Source organism: Capra hircus, chromosome 24, assembly GCF_001704415.2.
Source record: "Capra hircus breed San Clemente chromosome 24, ASM170441v1, whole genome shotgun sequence".
Classification (NCBI taxonomy): Eukaryota; Metazoa; Chordata; class Mammalia; order Artiodactyla; family Bovidae; genus Capra; species Capra hircus.
In genome coordinates this window covers 34,168,136-34,188,286 of record NC_030831.1, presented here as the reverse complement: position 1 = coordinate 34,188,286, position 20,151 = coordinate 34,168,136, and positions in this window count along the sequence as shown.

Below are 20,151 nucleotides of genomic sequence, written 5' to 3'. Positions count from 1 at the left end.
GGACTGGTTGGATCTCCTTGCAGGCCAAGGGACTCTCAAGAGTCTTCTCCAACACCACAGTTCAAAAGCATCAATTCTTCGGTGCTCAGCTTTCTTCACAGTCCAACTCTCACATCCATACACGACCACTGGGAAAACCATAGCCCTGACTAGATGGACCTTTGTTGGCAAAGTAATGTCTCTGCTTTTCAATATGCTATCTAGGTTGGTCATAACTTTCCTTCCAAGGAGTAAACATCCTTTAATTTCATGGCTGCAGTCACCATCTGCAGTGATTTTGGAGCCCCAAAAAATAAAGTCTGACACTGTTTCTACTGTTTCCCCATCTATTTCCCATGAAGTGATGGGACCAGATGCCATGATCTTCATTTTCTGAATGTTGAGCTTTAAGCCAATTTTTTCACTCTCCTCTTTCACTTTCATCAAGAGGCTCTTTAGTTCCTCTTCACTTTCTGCCATAAGGGTGGTGTCGTCTGCATATCTGAGGTTATTGATATTTCTCCTGGCAATCTTGATTCCAGCTTGTGTTTCTTCCAGTCCAGTGTTTCTCATGATGTACTCTGCATAAGTTCAATAGGCAGGGTAACAATATACAGCCTTGACGTACTCCTTTTCCTATTTGGAACCAGTCTGTTGTTCCATGTCCAGTTCTAACTGTTGCTTCCTGACCTGCGTATAGGCTTCTCAAGAGGCAGGTCAGGTGGTCTGGTATTCTTATCTCTTTCAGAATTTTCCGCAGTTTATTGTGATCCACACAGTCAAAGGCTTTGGCTTAGTCAATAAAGCAGAAATAGATGTTTTTCTGGAACTCTCTTGCTTTTTCCATGATCCAGAGGATGTTGACAATTTGATCTCTGGTTCCTCTGCCTTTTCTAAAACCAGCTTGAACATCTGGAAGTTCACGGTTCACATATTGTTGAAGCCTGGCTTGGAGAACTTTGAGCATTACTTTACTAGCATGTGACATGAATGCAATTGTGTGGTAGTTTGAGCATTCTTTGGCATTGCCTTTAGGATTGGAATGAAAACTGACCTTTTCCAGTCCTGTGGCCACTGCTGAGTTTTCCAAATGTGCTGGCATGTTGAGTGTAGCACTTTCACAGCATCATCTTTCAGGATTTGAAATAGCTCAACTGGAATTCCATCACCTCCACTAGCTTTGTTCGTAGTGATGCTTTCTAAAGCCCTGTTGGCCTATTCTCCACACTCCATGCTTCTTTGGAAAGAGGAGGTCTGCTTGGTTTACTCCCCTTTCTACATGGCTACTCACTACCCTCAGGATATCTCCTCCCCTGGCCAGCCAGGATTGCATCTTTTCTTACCACCCAAGCATCATCTTCACTCTTCATAGATATCCTGGCACTATTAGTTCTCTCTACAGTGAGTTGTGTTGACTTTCACTCATCTTTGGGCTTTCACAGAGGTTGTTCTCTCTGCCTGGAATCTGCTTCCCTCTCCCTGGCTCCCCTTCTCCTATCTGACTAAGCACTACTCATCCTTCCGATCCAACTTATACACCTCTTATGCGAGCCTTCCCTGTGCCCACAAGGTTGGCTGTGTGTCTGTCTCATGCGCTGCCACGGTACTTTGTAATCTCCCTAACAGAGGCACATGGATCTCACCATACTGGACTTTCCTGTACCAGTAACTTTCCTCCACTAGCCTGTAGACTCTTTGAGGACATGGTGTCTTCAGTGATATGTATCAGACCACTCAGTGACTGTGTATACAGGAGGGAAGGGAGAGAAGAAGGGATGTGGGGAGAGAGGAGGTAGGAAAGAAGGCAGGCAGAAAATAAGAAAGAGAGGAAAGATGGATGGATGGATGGGAGGAAGGAAGGAAGGAAGGAAATAATTCGACATGTTAAGCACCTAGTTCAGAATTAGTCACACAGCAATAAACATTAGTCTTCACTCCATACTGATAAATCATACCATTTACTTTTCCTAACCACACTCTATCATTACTTTTTTCACATTTAGCAAAGCGGCCAAGTCTCTTCACACCTAGATAGGCTAAATCTCTACAGTCCACCAACTGTCCCTAAAACCCAACAAGCTACATCGGTTTCAGAAGCCTCTAGACTGGAGTTTTTGTTTGTCTAATAAGGTCTTTATTCTCCTTCACTTTTTGGTAGCAGTGGGTAGGGGTAAAGGTGGGGGAAGGGAAACATTCTATAATCTTTTTATAAAACCTCAGTCTTTTGGGCTTCTCTTGTGGCTCAGCTGGTAAAGAATCTGCCTGAAATGTGGGAGACCTGAGTTCCATACCTGGGTTGGGAAGATGCCCTGGAGAAGGGAAAGGCTACCCACTCCAGTATTCTGGCCTGCATAATTCCATGGACTGTGTAGTCCATAGGGTCGCAAAGAGTCAGACACGACCGAGCAACTTCCACTTTCTTTTAGTTGGCCTGTGTTCCTGAGCTGTAACCTATATTGATGTTTCTTAGCTATTTTCTCTTCCCTCTTAGATGAGACAGGAAGACTAGAGGTGGGGATAGGGGTGGTGATGAGGGGCAGGCTATGAAAATTAAGTATAAGGCTAAAATGTCTATCTGGGGACTTATTTCATATTGTGTGTTCTTACAAGCAGTACTGGGACTATAGGTGTTGAAAAGAGTGAGAAGGACAAGGCTTTCTGGAAACTTAACTTTGCCCAAAGACTATAGATGTTTGGATTGCCTCAAACAGAATCTGGAGACGTGATCTATGGTGATGTTAACTGGCCCATGTTTCCTCAGAGGGTTAAAAAATGAAAAGAGAAGTCTTGGACTAGGAGACAAAATGCAGGTGAAAATGGTAAGGAAGGCTTGGATAATTAAAGGACTGAGATAGGATGAATGAGTCAACTAGTCAGAAACTGCAAGTGATGCAAACCATGGTCAGTGAGCCAAGCTACGTCAAAGTACTATGAGTGACTGTGTGCATTATCATAGCAGAAACTGGCTTGTGTGTGACCAGTAAAAACCATTCCATTAGGGTACATCATCAGGCTTATATATTACCAATATGTCCTGGCTATTTTTCTGCCTTGGAGATTTGAGATTTGACATACAGAATAAGGATAGAATTGAGAACTTCTCCAAAGCAGAACATACCAGATATTTAAATGTTGTATTTTGAAGCATTTCGGGATCCTAAATAAGCAATTAATAAACCTAATTTATACCTTCATCTATCTGTAAGTCCCATTCCATTTCTACCTTAACTCACTACTCATTCTTCCTTTTTGATTAACCTGAATTTGGTGGTAATAAAATTCTTAACCATCCTCATTTGCTTAAGATCAAGAGCAGGAGAAAAAAAAATGGCTCCATGGTTTTTCAAATAATTTGTTTTTAATTTTATTTTTCATTTATTTATTTTTAAAATATTTATCTCTGTCTGCTTCTGGCATGTGGGATCCTAGCTCCCCAACCAGGGATCAAACTGTACCCCCTGCCTTGGAAGGCAGATTTTTAACCACTGAACCACCAGGAAGTCCCATAATTTGCTTTTTATAACTAAAAAATTCTGCTTCAGTCTCATTGCCTCATAGTTATCTCTGATATACAGACTGACTCTAAGATTTCTCCATGTTTTAGTAAGATAGTTTCACTCTTTAAAATGGAACTGACTATTCTATAGTGAAGAAACCATATGATAGAGGGAGAATAGAGCTAAGTAAATGGAAAGGGACAGCTGTCTCATTATACAAGGACATGCTGTATACATTAAATAAGCATCTGATGTACAAGGGAGTCAAAGTAAAATAAAGCAAATCAATTCAGCTTCTTGTTCTCTGGAGTACAGAGAGTACTGCTCTCTGGAGTAGTATAAGTGGTTAGGTGGTCATGGAGACAATTTCCTCAAAAGCCTTGGGTTTGAGCTTGAGGCTTGCATCATGGCCTTGGAGTAAGTTCTGGCCATTCAAACATATTTATCAACATTTTTATGTTTGTCTACTATGTGGCAGACATTGTTCTAAGCACCAGGCATATAGCAGTTAAAAAGAAGGCAGACAAAAATTTCTCTGTCCACATGGAGTCTACATTTTGTGAACAGAATTGAAAGCATCAACAAACAAGAAAAACAGTGTCTCAAACGATGATATGTACAATGGGAAACAATGAAAAGAAAGGGAAGAGGGTTCTGGGATGGGGAATGTGGTTGCAATTTTAAGTTGGGTGGGGAAGCCTACTCTGATTAAGGGATGCTTGAGCAAGACCTGAAGGAGGTGTGGGAGTCAGTCATGTGGCTCCATGAAGGGAGAGCATCGCAGGCAAGTGGAACAGTTAGTATAAATTTTCAAGTTAAGAGCATTCCTGGAAGGTCAGAGAAACAGACAGTAGTCGTGTGACTGGAGAGGTATTCGAGTGAAAAGAATAGGAGACAAAACCAAAGAAGTTGTAGGTACCAGGTCACAGAAGGCCTTGTAAGGCATTGCAAAGAGTCTGCCTTTTACCCTGAGTAAGATCAAGGGACTATTGGAGAGTTTTGAGCATAGAGATGAATTATTTTAAAAGCCCACTCTGCTGTGTTAGGGGCTTTCTTGGTGGCTCAGATGGTAAAGAATCTTCCTGCAATACAGGAGACCTGGTTTTGATCCCTGGGTCAGGAAGATCCCCTGGAGAAGGGAATGGCTACCCACTCCAGTACTCTTGCCTGGAGAATTCTGTGGACTGAGGAGCCTGGAGGTCTACAATCCATGGGCTCACAAAGAGTCCGACACGACTGAGCGACTGAGCACCTACAGAGCACCTGCTGTATTATGGGTAGACTTTGGAGGTGCATGGAAGAAGCAGGGAGTAAACTACTGCTATCATAGAGGAAAGAATCTGGGAGCTTGCCTAGGGTGGAAGTAGGTAGAAGGCATCATATTCTGGATACATTTAAAAGAAAAAGTCAACAGAATTTCCTGACACGGAGGATGGGGAATGTGAGAGGAAAGAGGAGCCAAAGATGACTCCAAGCTATTAGCCTGAGCGACTAGAAGGAAGGAGCTGCCATTTCTTGAGGTGGGAAAAACTGAAATAATTACAAAAAAATCTGGAGGAACAATCATGAGCTTGGTTTAACATCAATTGTTGGGAGGTTGGGAAGTTGATGACGAACCAGCAGTGGAAAGGAACAGCCAGTGTGGTAGTAGGAAAACAGAGAGGCTGTGGGGCCCCAAAGGTGTAGTAAAGGAAGTGCTTTAAGGAGGAGGGATTGATCAGCCTCGTCAGCTGTTCAGATAATTCCAGGAAAATGAGGACCAAGAACAGATCTGTGGATTTAGAGGACATTTAGGTGACGCTGACAATCCCAGGGCCCATGATCATGCAGGGTAATATTTTAAGCAAGACAAGAAAATAAGCTGTGTATAATTCCAGGCTGGGAAATGAGGAAATGGGATCAATGTCAAGCATTTAAAGTCTGTTTGGCAAGTTTCTCTGAATGGTGATGGTGTGACTTGGACCCCATCTCATCTCCTGGCATAACCAATGCTCAGGAATTATGGTTCAAGTTTGTTAGTGAGTTCAGGCATGGGGTCTGTGCCCTCATCATGGAACCTTGAACCAGTGCCTAAATGACTTCGATTTTCTCCCTGAGAAAACAAATAATAATGGCCAGCACTAAACTAAAATCTCTAAGCCTGCAAATTGCTACTCTGAGGGAACAATGCTGGCACTGGATTTTCTGAAAAGGAAAGCCACATTCCACAACTACCTTTAAGCCTGGGGAAATGGAAATTTTAAAAAATAGAGATAAAAAAACCTGCCAACCCAAATGCAAAGGGTGGATTAGGTGGCTTCTGCATAACTAGTGAAGTTCTGAGCAGAATGGACATTCCTCACTAGCATAATCACCTGCTGCCATTTGGAATTCAGGAAGTGTTTTACAGTGAATGAACGAATGACATGAATCAACAAGCAAGATTCATTAGCTGCTGTTCAGTAGCTTTCACTGACTAATCTAACCACACACTAATCATTATTTCGTGTTCTTTTGACCCCACCAACTTCACTGTAATTTCCTTGAGGACTTATCATGACATGTATTTCTTTATAGTCGTTACTGCATTTAGTTTAGTGTTAGAATTACCACTCAGTGGATTAGTCAGTGTTTTCCAGAGAAACAGAACTAACTGGGCATGTGTGTGTATATATATATATTTATTTATTTATTTATACATATATTTGTTGTTTAGTCGTGTCTGACTCTTTGCAACCCCATGGACTGCAGCACACCAGGCTTCCCTGTCCTTCACTATCTCCCAGAGCTTGCTCAAACTCATGTCCATTGAGTCAGTGATGCCATCCAACCACCTCATCCTCTGGTGTCTCCTTCTCCTCCTGCCTTGCAGAGAGAGAGACAGAGATTTATTATAGGAACTGGTTTACATGATGATGGAAACTAGGAGGCTATATGATCTGCCCTCTGCAAGCTGAAGAACCAGGAAAGCTGCTGGTATTATAATTGGTATAATTATAATGCAGTCCCAAGGTCTGTGAACCAAGAACATCAATGTTTGAGGGCAGAAGAGAGAAAGATAGAATTTTCCCTTCCTCTGCCTTTTGGTTTTGTTGGTGCTCATTGAATTGGTTGATGCCTGCTTGCACTGGGCAGAGTGATTATCTTTCTTTACTCAGTCTATTGATTCAAATGCCAACCTCTTCCAGATACATTTTTGCAGACAAATCCAGAAATAATGTTTTAGCCACTATCTGGATGGCCCTCAGTCCAGTCAAGTTAATACATAAAATTAACCATCACAATATACTAATTTACAGAGTAAAAATATTTTTAAAGAAATCACACTAACTCAAGTCAAGAAAACAAATTTAATTTAAATCTTCAAGACAAAGAGATAAGAGAAACAATTCAAATAAGCCTTACCAAGCTCAGATTATTATGGTTTGTAAGATTAAATAAATTGGAGCCATATTTTTCATACATTCCTCTGATGTTTTGGTATCTAAGGCCCTTATCAGAAGGCTTCCAACCATTAATCACAAGCCACTATTTTCTGCTGCCAATCACTGGCTTCTGGTGTCCCCAGAGCTACAAATTTATCCTTCCAAGAATGCTGTGTAACTTTTGTGTGGTGTTTTTTGCCAGGGAAGCTGACTCTTTTCTTGGTTGCACAAATTTTAGGGTATCCCAATGAGATCCTATGACTTTAGCCCCCTGCACGCACACACGCACACACACACACACACACACACACACACAACCTGATTCTATATGTGCTCTCTTTAGATCTTAGCTAGCTCTCTTGCTTGCTTGCTTACGCCTAAATGGGCACATTTACATCATTGCTTGTATCGGTAACAAGAAACAGACAAATGCAGAGAAGTTTGAAGGTAGTCAATCCTAGTCAAAGACTGTTCAGCTCACTCAATTTATTCACATTCAAGGTATGAGGTTATTATTCCTGTGACAGTCAGCAATGACATTGGTAATAAGAAGGTGACCTTGGAAAAGCAAAATGTTAAAACACTAAACTAAATCGTAATTTGTGATCTTCTCCGAATTAGTAAAGCAAACACTCTGAGCTTTAAAACAATAGAGATGTGTATTTGGAAATAGCATGTTGGCCTTTTCAGTTTTCCCTGATGCTGTGCTATTGGTAACATGATACTTGAGGCTGTAGCAGAACTTCCAAAATAAACTTGATCTTTAAAGTTTTACAACAAGGATGGGTAAACCGCACAAAGTTCAGACATTCTGTCCAAATGGAAAATTAATGTTCTTGTGCCAATTTTCTTTACCTTTAAGTTACTGAGCTGAAGTTTTCACAACAAGGGCAATTTCTTGACTATTTCATGCTAACGATAAGAAATTACACAAAAAAGAACAGGTTTTCTCAATAGCCAGTCATCAGTTCAATAATAATTCATTGTAGTTTCTACTGTGTTGCCTGTGCCTGGATTAACATCTTGAAAATAAGGAATAGGATGACAGATTTGCAAAGTGAGCCATGGGGCCCAGGTTCAATCCTCAGTCAGGGAACTGGATCCTATATGCCACAAAAGATCCCTCATGCTACAACGAAGACCCGTCACAGCCAAATAAATAAATAAAAATAAACATTAAAAAAGAAACCAGGAGGAATTTTCTATTCTTATCCTTTGCAATTATAGCAAAAACAAAAACCAAAAAAAAGATGTCACAAAAATAAAATGTCACTAATATAATTAATAAAATAAAAACAAATGTCACTAAAAGATGTTTTCATAATAATCAATCAAATCCTAAAAGCTCAAAAGGCCAGACATCAAAACTATAGATTTTTTTTGATAAACATTTATAATGTATGTGGAAAATTATAGATGCTATAAGTGTTCTTCTAGATGGGGCTTCCCAGGTAGTGCTAATGGTAAAGAACCTGCCTGCCAATGAAGGAACTTAAGAAACATGGGTTTGATCCCTGGGCTGAGAAAGGATCCAAATGCATATCACTACTCTGCCTCTAGGGTGAAATCTCCAGTTATGTATATAGTTTCCTCCAATTTTACTAAATATTTTGAAAGTTAAATTTGAATTTAAAAGCATCATTTGTGCTGAGGTTAAATCTTAATATCGCCACATATCAGTGAGCATGCATATAGTCACTTTAAGTATCAGTCTCCTCAGGTATAAAAAGGAAGAAATAATGCCAGTTTCTTAGACTTGCTGTAAGAATTAAATAGAATAATTCATGTGAAGCATAGAGCCCAATAAGTGCTTAGTAGAATATAGCTTTAATTATTGACAATAAAAATAAAATATATCCATTTTGGAAAATGCACCCAAGTATAAAGAAGGAAATAGCAATCACCCATAAATCTACTATTCCAATATAATCACTGTATCATAATGACATATTTTCTGGCTTTCTAAATAAGGTTACACAATGCATTTCCTTGTTGTGAAAATTCTGAAACACATACAAAAATCAAAAGATAAATACAATGAATACCTACATGACTTCCACCACTTAGGTTTAATCATTATGAATACTTTGCCATAGTTGCTTTATTTATCTATATATGTGTATGTGTATAGTGTCACATATATATACACATGTATCTTTTTGCAGAAATATTTTTAAAGTAAATTGCATTAATCATGGTATCTCAACCCTAAATATTTCAATATGCATCCCCTATAAATAACATTCTCCCACAGAATTGCTATAGCAATACCACAATAGAATATTAGTGATTATTCCCCAATGTCATTTAATATTCAGTTCATATTCAAATTTTCTTAATTGACCCCAAATGATTTTTTGCTGGATTTTTTTCCCGGGGAAATCAATTCAAATCTTGTGTTTAGTTATGTGTCTTTTATTCCAGAGCATTCTTCTCACTAATTTTCCATCATTCTAAGCATACTTTTTAATGATGCATACATTCTATTGTAGACATGTGCACAGCCAACCTCTGGGTTTTAGACATATAAACTCTTTCTTTTTTCTCTATTACAAATCTTAAGATACATCTTGAGTGCCGAATGCTCAGTAGCTTCAGTCATGTCTGACTCTTTGTGACCCTATGGACTGTAGCCAGCCAAACTCCTCTGTCCATGGGATTCTCCAGACAAGAATACGAGAGTGGGTTGCCATGCCCTCCTCCAGAGGATCTTCAACACCCAGGGATCAAACCCGCACCTCCTGTGTCTCCTGCACTGTAGGTGGATTCTTTACTGCTGAGCCACTGGGGAGGCCCCAAGATGAATATCTCAGTTTATCTTTTTCATCCTTTTTGATTACTTTGGAATATCTGCCTCTCTTAAAAAGATAGAAACATGTTTAAGACTCTCCTTATATATTATTACCGGGCTTCCCTGGTGATTCAGACGGCAAAGTGTCTGCCTGCAATGCAGGACACCCGGGTTTGATCTCTGGGTCGGGCAGATCCCCTGGAGAAGGAAATGGCAACCCATTCCAATATTCTTGCCTGGGAAATTCCATAGACTGAGGAGACTGGTAGGCTACAGTCCATGAGGTTGCAAAGAGTCTGACAGGACTGAGTGACTTCACTTTCACTTTACGTATTATCATATTGCTTTCCAGAAAGCTTTTATCCACTGTTACCTGTCCCTCCCCAAAGGATTCGAGTATGCCTGGATAACTGGGGTTCTCAACACCTCCTCGTCCTCTGGGTCCTGGTTTAAATGTCACCTTTAGGGGACACGTCATGGTCATCTCCACTGGGGCCTCTCCCTTGTCGTGCTTCTATACCGCATCTTTCCTAAGACTGCTTAGTTATCTGGCTCCTCCTTCAGAGGAACAAAAAAATTTCTATTTGAAAAGGCCACCATTTGTGAAACCAGAAGCTCTGTGAAGCTGATTAATGGCTTTTTGTATTGTGCTGATTTTCATGAGATTTTAGCACAAAATTTCTGGTTCTTTTGATTTTTGCCAACAGGACACGCATTAAGATAAAGTATTACCGTATGTACATTAAATATTGCCATCACTATAAAACCAGTGAAAATTTACCCAGAAGTGAAGATTTTGAAAACTTTTATTTTAAAATAAAATAACCCAAATAATCAATATTAGGTGAGTGGTTAAGTAAGTGAGGCAAATATAAGTAATAGTACAGTCTATAAATGTTAAAAATAATATTCACAAAGAGTTATGACAACATGGGGAAAATACTTGTTAAATATGGATATTTAATCGTTATGGGTAAAATAACCATTAGAAAATAAAAATGCTAAATATAGCACAAAAAGACCAGTAAGATATAGTTAATGCTGCAGCTATGGGTGATCAAAATTTCTTTTCTTAAGAATTTTCTTTCTGACCACAGCACAACAATGAAAAAAGGAGCTTTGGAAAAAACATTATTTAAGCATCTATCATTCCTATTTACCAAAGCTTTAAAGAGGAAGGGAGTTTTCACTCATGGTAACTTCCAAACTTTCCCATCTAAATTTTGCAGCATGAATTTAATGTTACTACTACTTCAATATCTAAAAATCTAGCAAAAAAAAGTCAATCAGCTAACCAATAAATAAATATTTAGGGATTCTCCATTTCTTTTGGAAGATTTTCAGCCATATTCTATTACAACAGTATTTATAATTATTCCATATTTTTAAAATCTGTAGTCTCTTTTGGCTAAAGTTATCAACACCTCCACTCAAAGTGATGAAATGTGCCTCAGTAGGAAAGTACATAACAAATGCCAGGTTATTTCACTGTCTCCATCTTGAGCAGTAATTAAAGAGCATTTGCTAAGCATTACTTGAAGTATTATACTTGGTGTTATATAAAGAAGCTTGAGAGGTAGACTTGGCCTTGAGTTCTAGAACCTTAAAGCTAATGATCTGTGATCAACAGACTCATCTTTTGTTGAATTCCATGACAAACCCCCTGGACCTAAAGCCAAAGGAATTTACAGCTTTCCAGGGGAACATGATATTTTCTTTGACAGTTTCACATAGCTTTATCCCAGAGCCAGACAAAGAGCTGAGGTTTCATCTTCACTTGCCTTTCCAGGGATCAAGCTCTTTGATGGGAGGAGATCACTGGGAATCCGCCCCTAGGCCTGGAGGTGTTAGAGGCAGAAACCAGACATACAAATCCTGCTCACTTTGGGCCGCTGGGAAAATACCTACCCGTCATTACCCTGATCTACCAAACTCATGTTGCCCATCTAGCTGCAATGTCGGCACAAATGCTGACTCCTCACCCTCTGTGTGTCTGGGAGATGGGCGGAGAGGAATGGGAAGATGAGAGGTATGGAGAAAAGCCAGCTAACCAGTGACGGCTGCCCCGCATGCTAGCAGACCTTGTTAGGCTCTGGACTGGTTTTCAAAGATTCTATTGCTGCTCCTGCCTGGCACCCAGACACCTACCATTTGTAAGCATTCCCTTCTTACCCTCAATCTTGCAAGGTAGAATCTTTGTTTTTCTTACAGTTCCAACATCAACACTCCTTTTGAGCAAAACTTTCACAAGCCATAGATAGTCCTAGGGCCAATGTATCATGGCTAGTTTCTGTAGTCAAAGGGAAACAAAGAAAGGAAACTTTATAAAAATTGGTGCTGTGGAAAGGAAACAGACACAATAAATGATAGCCAGTGTGCAGGTTAAGTGACCTAAAGGCTTAGCATCCTAAAAATTTCTTGAGGTGTCATACATACATTTTTGAGAAGAGGAGGCATTTTCTAATTGGGAGTCCAGAACTGAGGGACTCTCTGAAACAGAGTCAAATAGAGCAATCAGGTTGGCACATGGCAAAATGGGATGAAATTTCTAGCCATGTATCTAAAATACCTTCTCAGAACGGAGACACGACTTGTAGAATATACATGAATAGGAAGCAACCAGGCCAGCCCACATGTGTTGGAGCTCCTCCATCAGGGAATACAGTGTGTTGTTGTTTCTGTTTAGTCACTCAGTCTTTGCGACGCCATGGACTGCAGCTTGCCACGCTCCTCCGTCCATGGGATTTCCCAGGCAACAATACTGGAGTAGGTTGCCATTTCCTACTGTAGGAGATCATCTCAACCCAGAGATCAAACTCATGTCTCCCACAATTCTCCTGCATTGCAGGCAGATTCTTTACCACTGAGCCACTTGTGAAGCCGAAGAACTGAAAGATGTTCAGGGTGGCTAGAATGGGGAGGGGGAGGTGGTAAAGGTAATTAGTAGCATATTAATAAAAGACATATGCTAGCAAATTTGGAAAACTCAGCAGTGGTCACAGGACTGGAAAAGGTCAGTTTTCATTCTAATCCCAAAGAAAGGCAATGCCAAAGAATGTTCAAACTACAACACTATTGCACTCATCTCTCATGCTAGTAAAGTAATGCTCAAAATTCTCCAAGCCAGGCTTCAACAGTACGTGAACCGTGAACTTTGAGATGTTCAAGCTGGATTTAGAAAAGGCAGAGGAACCAGAGATCAAATTGCCAACATCCGTTGGATCATCAAAAAAACAAGACAGTTCCAGAAAAACATCTACTTCTGCTTTATTGACTACACCAAAGACTTTGACTGTGTGGATCAAAACAAACTGTGGAAAATTCTGAAAGAGAATGGGCATACCAGACCACCTGACCTGCCTCTTGAGAAATCTGGATGCAGGTCAGGAAGCAACAGTTAGAACTGGACATGGAACAACAGACTGGTTTCAAATAGGAAAAGGAGTACGTCAAGACTGCATATTATCACCCTGCTTATTTAACTTCTATGCAGAGTGCATCATGAGAAACACTGGGCCGGAAGAAGCACAAGCTGGAAACAAGATTGCCAGGAGAAATATCAATAACCTTAGATATGCAGATGATACCACCCTTATGGCAGAAAGTGAAGAAGAACTAAAGAGCCTCTTGATGAAAGAGGGTGAGTGAAAAAGTTGGCTTAAAACTCTACATTCAGAAAACCAAGATCATGGTATCTGGTCCCATCACTTCATGGAAAATAGATGGGGAAACAATGGAAACAGTGACAGACTTTATTTGGTCGGGAGGGGGGGTACTCCAAAATCGCTGCAGATGGTGGCTGCAGTCATGAGATTAAAATACGCTTACTCCTTGGAAGAAAAGTTATGACCAACCTAGACAGGTTATTAAAAAGCAGAGACATTACTTTGCCTACAAAGGTCCATCTAGTCAAACTATGGTTTTTCCAGTAGTCATGTATGGATGTGAGAGTTGGACTATAAAGAACACTGAGTGCCAAAGAATCAATGCTTTTGAACTGTGATGTTGGAGAAGACTCTAAGAGTACCTTAGACTGCAAGGAGATCCAACCAGTCCATCCTAAAGGAAATCAGTCCTAAATATTCATTGGGAGGACTGATGCTAAAGCTGAAACTCCAATACTGTGGCCACCTGATACGAAGAACTGACTCACTTGAAAAGACCCTGATGCTGGGAAAGATTGAAGGTGGGAGAAGAAGGGGACAACAGAGGATGAGATTGTTGGATGGCATCACTGACTTACTGAACATGAGCTTGAGTAAACTCCAGGAGTTGGTGATGGACAGGGAGGCCTGGCATGCTGCAGTCCATGGGGTTGAAAAGAGTTGGACGTGACTGAGAGACTGAACTAAATTGAACTGAAAAAGAAGTAAGCAGGACAAGTTTGTGAAGGGCCTCATAGGTCCTTTTGACAAGTTCAAAGTCATTTAAAGGTTTAAGCAGAGCTATTGGACAATCAGGGGTCTTCCCTGGTAGCCCAGATGGTTTAAGAAAAATCTGCCTGCAGTGCAAGAGACCCAGCTGGAGAAGGACATGGCAATCCACTCTAGTATTCTTGCCTGGAAAATTCCATGGACAGAGGAGCCTGGTGGGCTACAGTCCATGGGGTCACAAAGAGTCAAACACTACTGAGCAACTAATACTTCACTTTATTGAACAATCAGATTCACGCTCTAGGAAAATCATTCTCACTGAAATGCTAAGAATGGATTAAAAGCAGGCAAAAGTAGAGGCAGAAAGACCAGTTACAGTATCCAAGTGAAGGATGACAGTGGCCTTGAAGACTCAGGGACATACTTGGATTTGGGAGCTACTTAGGAGGGAGTATCGGTAGGTCTTGGTGACTGACGAAGGATCTGGGGTGAGGGGAACGATGAAGGAGAGACGAGCGCTTAGGATGGCTGCCAGCCTTTGGCTGAGGCATCAGGCATGAATGCATGGCAGCACCGCGCCAACAGGAGAGCCCAGGAGAGACACGTTAGGGATGATAATAACGAATTCAGGTCTTGGTGGGTTGAGTTAAAAATGTGTTTGGAAAATCTCAGTCAATCCTTTCCTAGGTAGTTGGATATACAGCTCTGAAGATCTGTGTTTTACTTACAGAGTTGGGAGTGATTCATACATGAATGATAAATGAAGCTGTAGGTACACCAAGGGGTGAGGGAATGTTGTCTAGTAAGGACAGACAGGAGGGCGCATGCGTGTTTGAATACTCTGGTCATTTTTGGCAACTTAGCATAAATTCATTTAACAATCTTTCCCTAAGAGCTGGAGGGAAGCAGTACGTCACATGGGGCTTAAGGATGGCAGACGGGCAATTGCCAAAGTGGGGAAGAGAAATAACCCTCAGCGTGGCCTTCATTACCAAGCATTTTCCACATACCATGCCCTGTGCTGAGAGCTTTGTACACATTGCTCTTCCGAATTTAATTATTACAAAAATCTTATGTTAGAATAATCTCCTTTTCATAATAATAACAGAAGCAAAACTTAGAGAAGTTAAGTAACTATATCTGGTGTTAAACATGGTAACTGCTAACTGCACTGGCTGTTAAGAACTCGAAATGTGTGATTGAGAGTTTTAAAGTTAATTTAAATTCAATTTTATTTAACTCAAATTAACTTAAAATTAAAAATCTCATACTGAATTCAGTTATTGGGAAACATTTTAGTATGTTACGAACAACTTGAGTATGTGAACCCACTTTTCCCACTGCAAGTTTTATGAACTCTGAATACAGGTCAAGTATTTCCAATAGAACACTAGTATCTAAACTGAGATGTGCTGTTAGCATAAAGCACAAACTGGATTTCAAAGACTTAGGGTAACCAAAAGACATAAAATACCTCATTAATAATTTTTTATATTGATTATGTGTGGAAAGGATATTTTGGATATACTGAGTTAAATAACAGTATTAAAGTTAATTTCCCCTGTTTCTATCTTTCTACTTTTTCTTGCCTTCCCTATTCCAAAGCCGTAAATCACCTAAGAGGCTCGCACGAGATTTCCCCTAAAAGTGACATGGGTTATATGCCCGGGAAGCAAGGTCACAAGGACTTGATGTTCTAAGGAGCTGAGCTGCAACAGAAGTGGACGCGCGCGTGCGTCCCGCCTCAGTTGCACCGAACCTCACCCTGTGCCTGCGACCAGCCGGCTTTCCTGTTTGCCTTTCTGCAGTTTTCTCTGAGCCTCGAAGCGCCAGGGGCTGTGATGTCACTGTATAAACACAGGGAAGGGTGGGGGCGCAAGTTGCCCTGGAGAGGACCGAGCCGAGGAGGAGGATGGGGGCGGGGATGGGAGGTTTTCAAAGGCGGCCGGGGATCTAGAGCGCGTGGGAGCCGCAGGGGGACCGCGGGGAAGATAAAGAAACCTAATGGGACCGCCAGTCGCTAAACCCGGGCGGGGACGACGGGGACGGGGCTGCGAGACAAGGGGGTTGGGAAAAATATGGGACGCCTCGAGCTAATTCCCCTGATTAAAAATGCATTCGTTTGGAGGTGTCAGGGACACGCAGCTGTTTTCAAGGAAAAGTCTGGCTCCGAAAGGTCCTCCCCGGCCGGGCCGCCTGGCGGCTCCATCTCTCGGAGTGGATGTCAGCAACCCCCGCCCCCCGCCCCCCACCCGGGCCCCGCCGCCGACGCTTGTCCTCTGCCTGACAGGGCCCTGGCCAGTGTCCTGCTGCCGAGGGTCGTGGTAATTTACATCCTTTCTGTGTACATTAACTTATCTGCAGCCGCACTGGCTGCGCTCCTTCAGTCAGCCTGTCTCCTGTGCAGCCTGGGAGACTTCCCCCACCGACGGCTGGGGGCTGCCTGTCCTGGGGCGGGGGGTGGGGAGCCGGGCCCGCCGGGTTCCTGCGCCCTCCAGAGCAACAACAAACGCCTCTGGAGGGGGCGCCCCCGCCGCCTGGTCCCCGACCTGGGATGCCGGGCGGCGCTGCGCCGGGGCGCGAGGGGCCGGGATGGAAGCGCAACACTTAGTGGCTAATTCAGGCCTCATGACTCACGCGCAGGCTCCTCTTCAGTGACAGCCGGGACAGTTCCTGGTTATTTGTAGCCCCCCACCCCCACCCCGCGGCTTTCCTTTGGATGTAATTAAGCAGTCATTTGAGGGTCATTTCATACCCGTTATAGGTTTCCCTGTTTTAATAATGTTTTCAGTTCCAGGAGGGAGGGGGAGGGGGCGCAACAGGGAGTGGAAGGGGAGGTTGGGAAGGAGGCGCGGAGGGCAAGAGGGTAATCGTCTCTGAGAACGTGTGCACTTTCCATAACTCTTCCCATGACAGGCCCCAGTGTGGAGGTTCCTCGCATGCCGCCCCCAGAGTTCTGTTTCGAGGCGCACAGGCCAGATCCTCCTTCCTCCAGGACACGAATGGTCTGCCCCCAAGAAGAGGTCTGGCCGGGCTGGAGTCAGATGTTGGATTTTCTCCTTTCCCCTCTGGCACCACACTAATCATTCTCTTTAATCACTGTAGCTTTTTAATGAGGCCAAGTAGGTATTTATGGAGCCGTCTACTCTAAACGCTAATGCTTGATAAGTCATTTATAACTTATCGGTGGGCTTTGCATGGGCCAAACCCAGAAGAGAGGAAGTGAGAGTGAAATAGAGTCTCCAGTTGGCTAGGAAAAAATCGCAACAGGATCTTCAGGTCCTAGATGGTACCAAGCCCTTGCGGGGAAATGTTCAATCCGTCAGGCTGTAGGAATAAGGAACAACCAGTCTGTCCCAATTTGGGGGAAACTTCCTTGGCTGTCATTCTCGATTTACTTCACTTTCTCCTTTGGCTGGTTCTGTATCTCTGGATATTATTTTGAAGCTTCCATTCTAAGGCCAATTCTACAAAGTTCTTCAGAGAATTCTGGCGCCATTACATTTGGAGGGTGCACAGATGCAAAATGAAAGGACTGGGAAGAAATAAAGGACAGAAACCAGATTTCCTGTCATTGCAAAAGTAGGTGCCACATGCTCCAAATTTCCGTACATGTTAAAGTTAAAGCTGGAATATGTAGCAACAGCAGGAATGTAGTTGCCTTCAAAAGAGATTAGGAGAGAAAGCCCTTTCTAAGGAGGGGGAAGAAGAGTGGTGAGGGAGAAAGCAAGACAGGACCCTATAGATGTGGAGAAAAAACTGCATCAGTCCATCAACATATTAGTATTTAGCATGCATTAAGGAGACTTTGTAAAAGTTCTCAGCCATAAAAAAAGGACCAAGTACTGATATATACTACAACATGGATGAACCTTGAAAACGTTATGCTAAGTGATAGACGCCAGCTACAAAACAAACACACATTGTATGATTCCATTTATGCAAAATGTCCACAATAAGAAAATCTATAGAGATGGGAAGTAAATTCAGTTCAGTTCAGTTCAGTCGCTCAGTTGTGTCAGACTCTTTGAGACCCCATGAATCGCAGCACGCCAGGCCTCCCTGTCCATCACCATCTCCCGGAATTCACTCAAACTCATATCCATCGAGTCGGTGATGCCGTCCAGCCATCTCATCCTCTGTCGTCTCCTTTTCCTCCTGCCCCCAATCCCTCCCAGGATCAGGTTCTTTTCCAATGAGTCAACTCTTTGAATGAGGTGGCCAAAGTACTGGAATTTCAGCTTTAGCATCATTCCTTCCAAAGAACACCCAGGGCTGATCTCTTTTAGGATTAGTGGTTGCCTTAAAGAGGGGTGGGGTAGAAAGAAGGGAGGAATAAGTATTGATACTTAAAAGAGTATAGAGTTTCTCTTTGGGATGCTGAAAATGTTCTAGAATTGGTTGTAGTGGTGGATGAATAACTCTGACTGTATTAAAAATCATTGAATTATAAGCTTTAAATGGGTGAATTATATCTCAATAAAGCTATTATTTTTTAAAAAGGTGAAATTAAAAATTCTCTTTCTGGAGCTTCCCTGGTGGCTCAGTGACAAAGAATCTGCTTGCCAATGCAGGAGACATGGGTTCGATCCCTGATCCAGGATGATCTCATATGCTGCAGAGCAACCAAGTCCATGTGCCACAACTATTGAGCCTGTGCTCTAGAGCCCAAGAGCCGCAACTGTTCAATCCACATGCCACTCACCGAAGCCTGCGCTCCCTAGTGCCTGTGCTGCAGAACAAGAGAAGCCACTGCAATGAGAGGCCCACACCCTGCAACTGAAGGTAGCCTCTGCTTAACCGCAACTAGATAAAAACTCCACGCAGCAGTGAAGACTCAGCACAACCAAAAAAAAAAAGATTATTTTACTAAGTGCACTGCTGGTCTCTCGATAACAATGAAGCCAGCAGGTAATGTCCATCAGAGCAGGAACTTTGTCTTATTCTCCACTTGGCCCTTAATGCCTGAAACAGTGCTCCTTATTGAAAGTACTGGACAAATATTTGCTGAAAGAGAATTTGCAAAATAACCAGACTGGCCTAACTCAGATGTGTGCCACGCTCATCCTACTATCTGTTCTCTGCATCTTCTATGTAGCTTTCCAATATGCCTATTATTATTATCATTCTAATACAGCTAGAAACAATAGCTAATACACAAAATTTTATCTGTCTGTGCCAGGCACTATACATATATTTGTCTTTAATCCTTATAAAACCCAGCAATGTAAACCCACTGAACCTAGGTCCGTCTGGCTGTAGTCTACGATAAACACTGCTTCCTAAAAACACTAACCACAAAGGCAAGGAGAAGCATTGATGAACAGGCATAGATACTCTGCCAAAGTCACAGATAGTAGGAAACCAATTTGGTTTCTGTTTAAACTGAAAGAAGTGTCAAGGAGCATCATAAACACATCACTTAATTGATGATGGATTTTCTTATTTAAAATTATTGTGGATTATGTCACCAACATATGTGCTTATCATGTACATAGCCCTGAGTGAAGCACTGGGAAGAGCTATAAAAGCAGTTAACATAGGAGCTTATACTCAGGCCTGCTATAAAGGCCACTGTTCTTTCTCCTTTTTTAAAGAGTACTCAGTCATTTGAGTAATATACAGAAGACTTAGACACACATAATCTGAAAAGTCCTAGAAGCATTTTTGTGGAATGTGAAGGACAAAGCCCTGAGCTCTGTGAAGAACTGCTTAAATACTCCCTGAGCATGGCTGGAGAGGAACACAAGTAAGAATATATCTGAACACAAGTATTCGAAAGCGACTGTGGTGTCTGCCATGGGCTTGAGCCTGCTGCCAGGGTGTCCACTGAATGGTTACTGTTTCTCAAATCGGTAATCCAGAATTCCACTCCCACATACCACTAAGACTCCAACTGGCTCACTTATCTGACACATTGTAGTATAGTATGATACCAGCTAGAAAAGGACAAAACCTTCTAATCAAAGATTCTGTTTTACTTTAAGAATTTTTAGTCTAAGGCTTATAATATGTAGCCCACACTTTATAGTTGAAAAAAACCAAGTAACCTCTGAAACTACTTACTGAAACTGTCACAAAGATCCATAACACTATCAAGAGAAGAT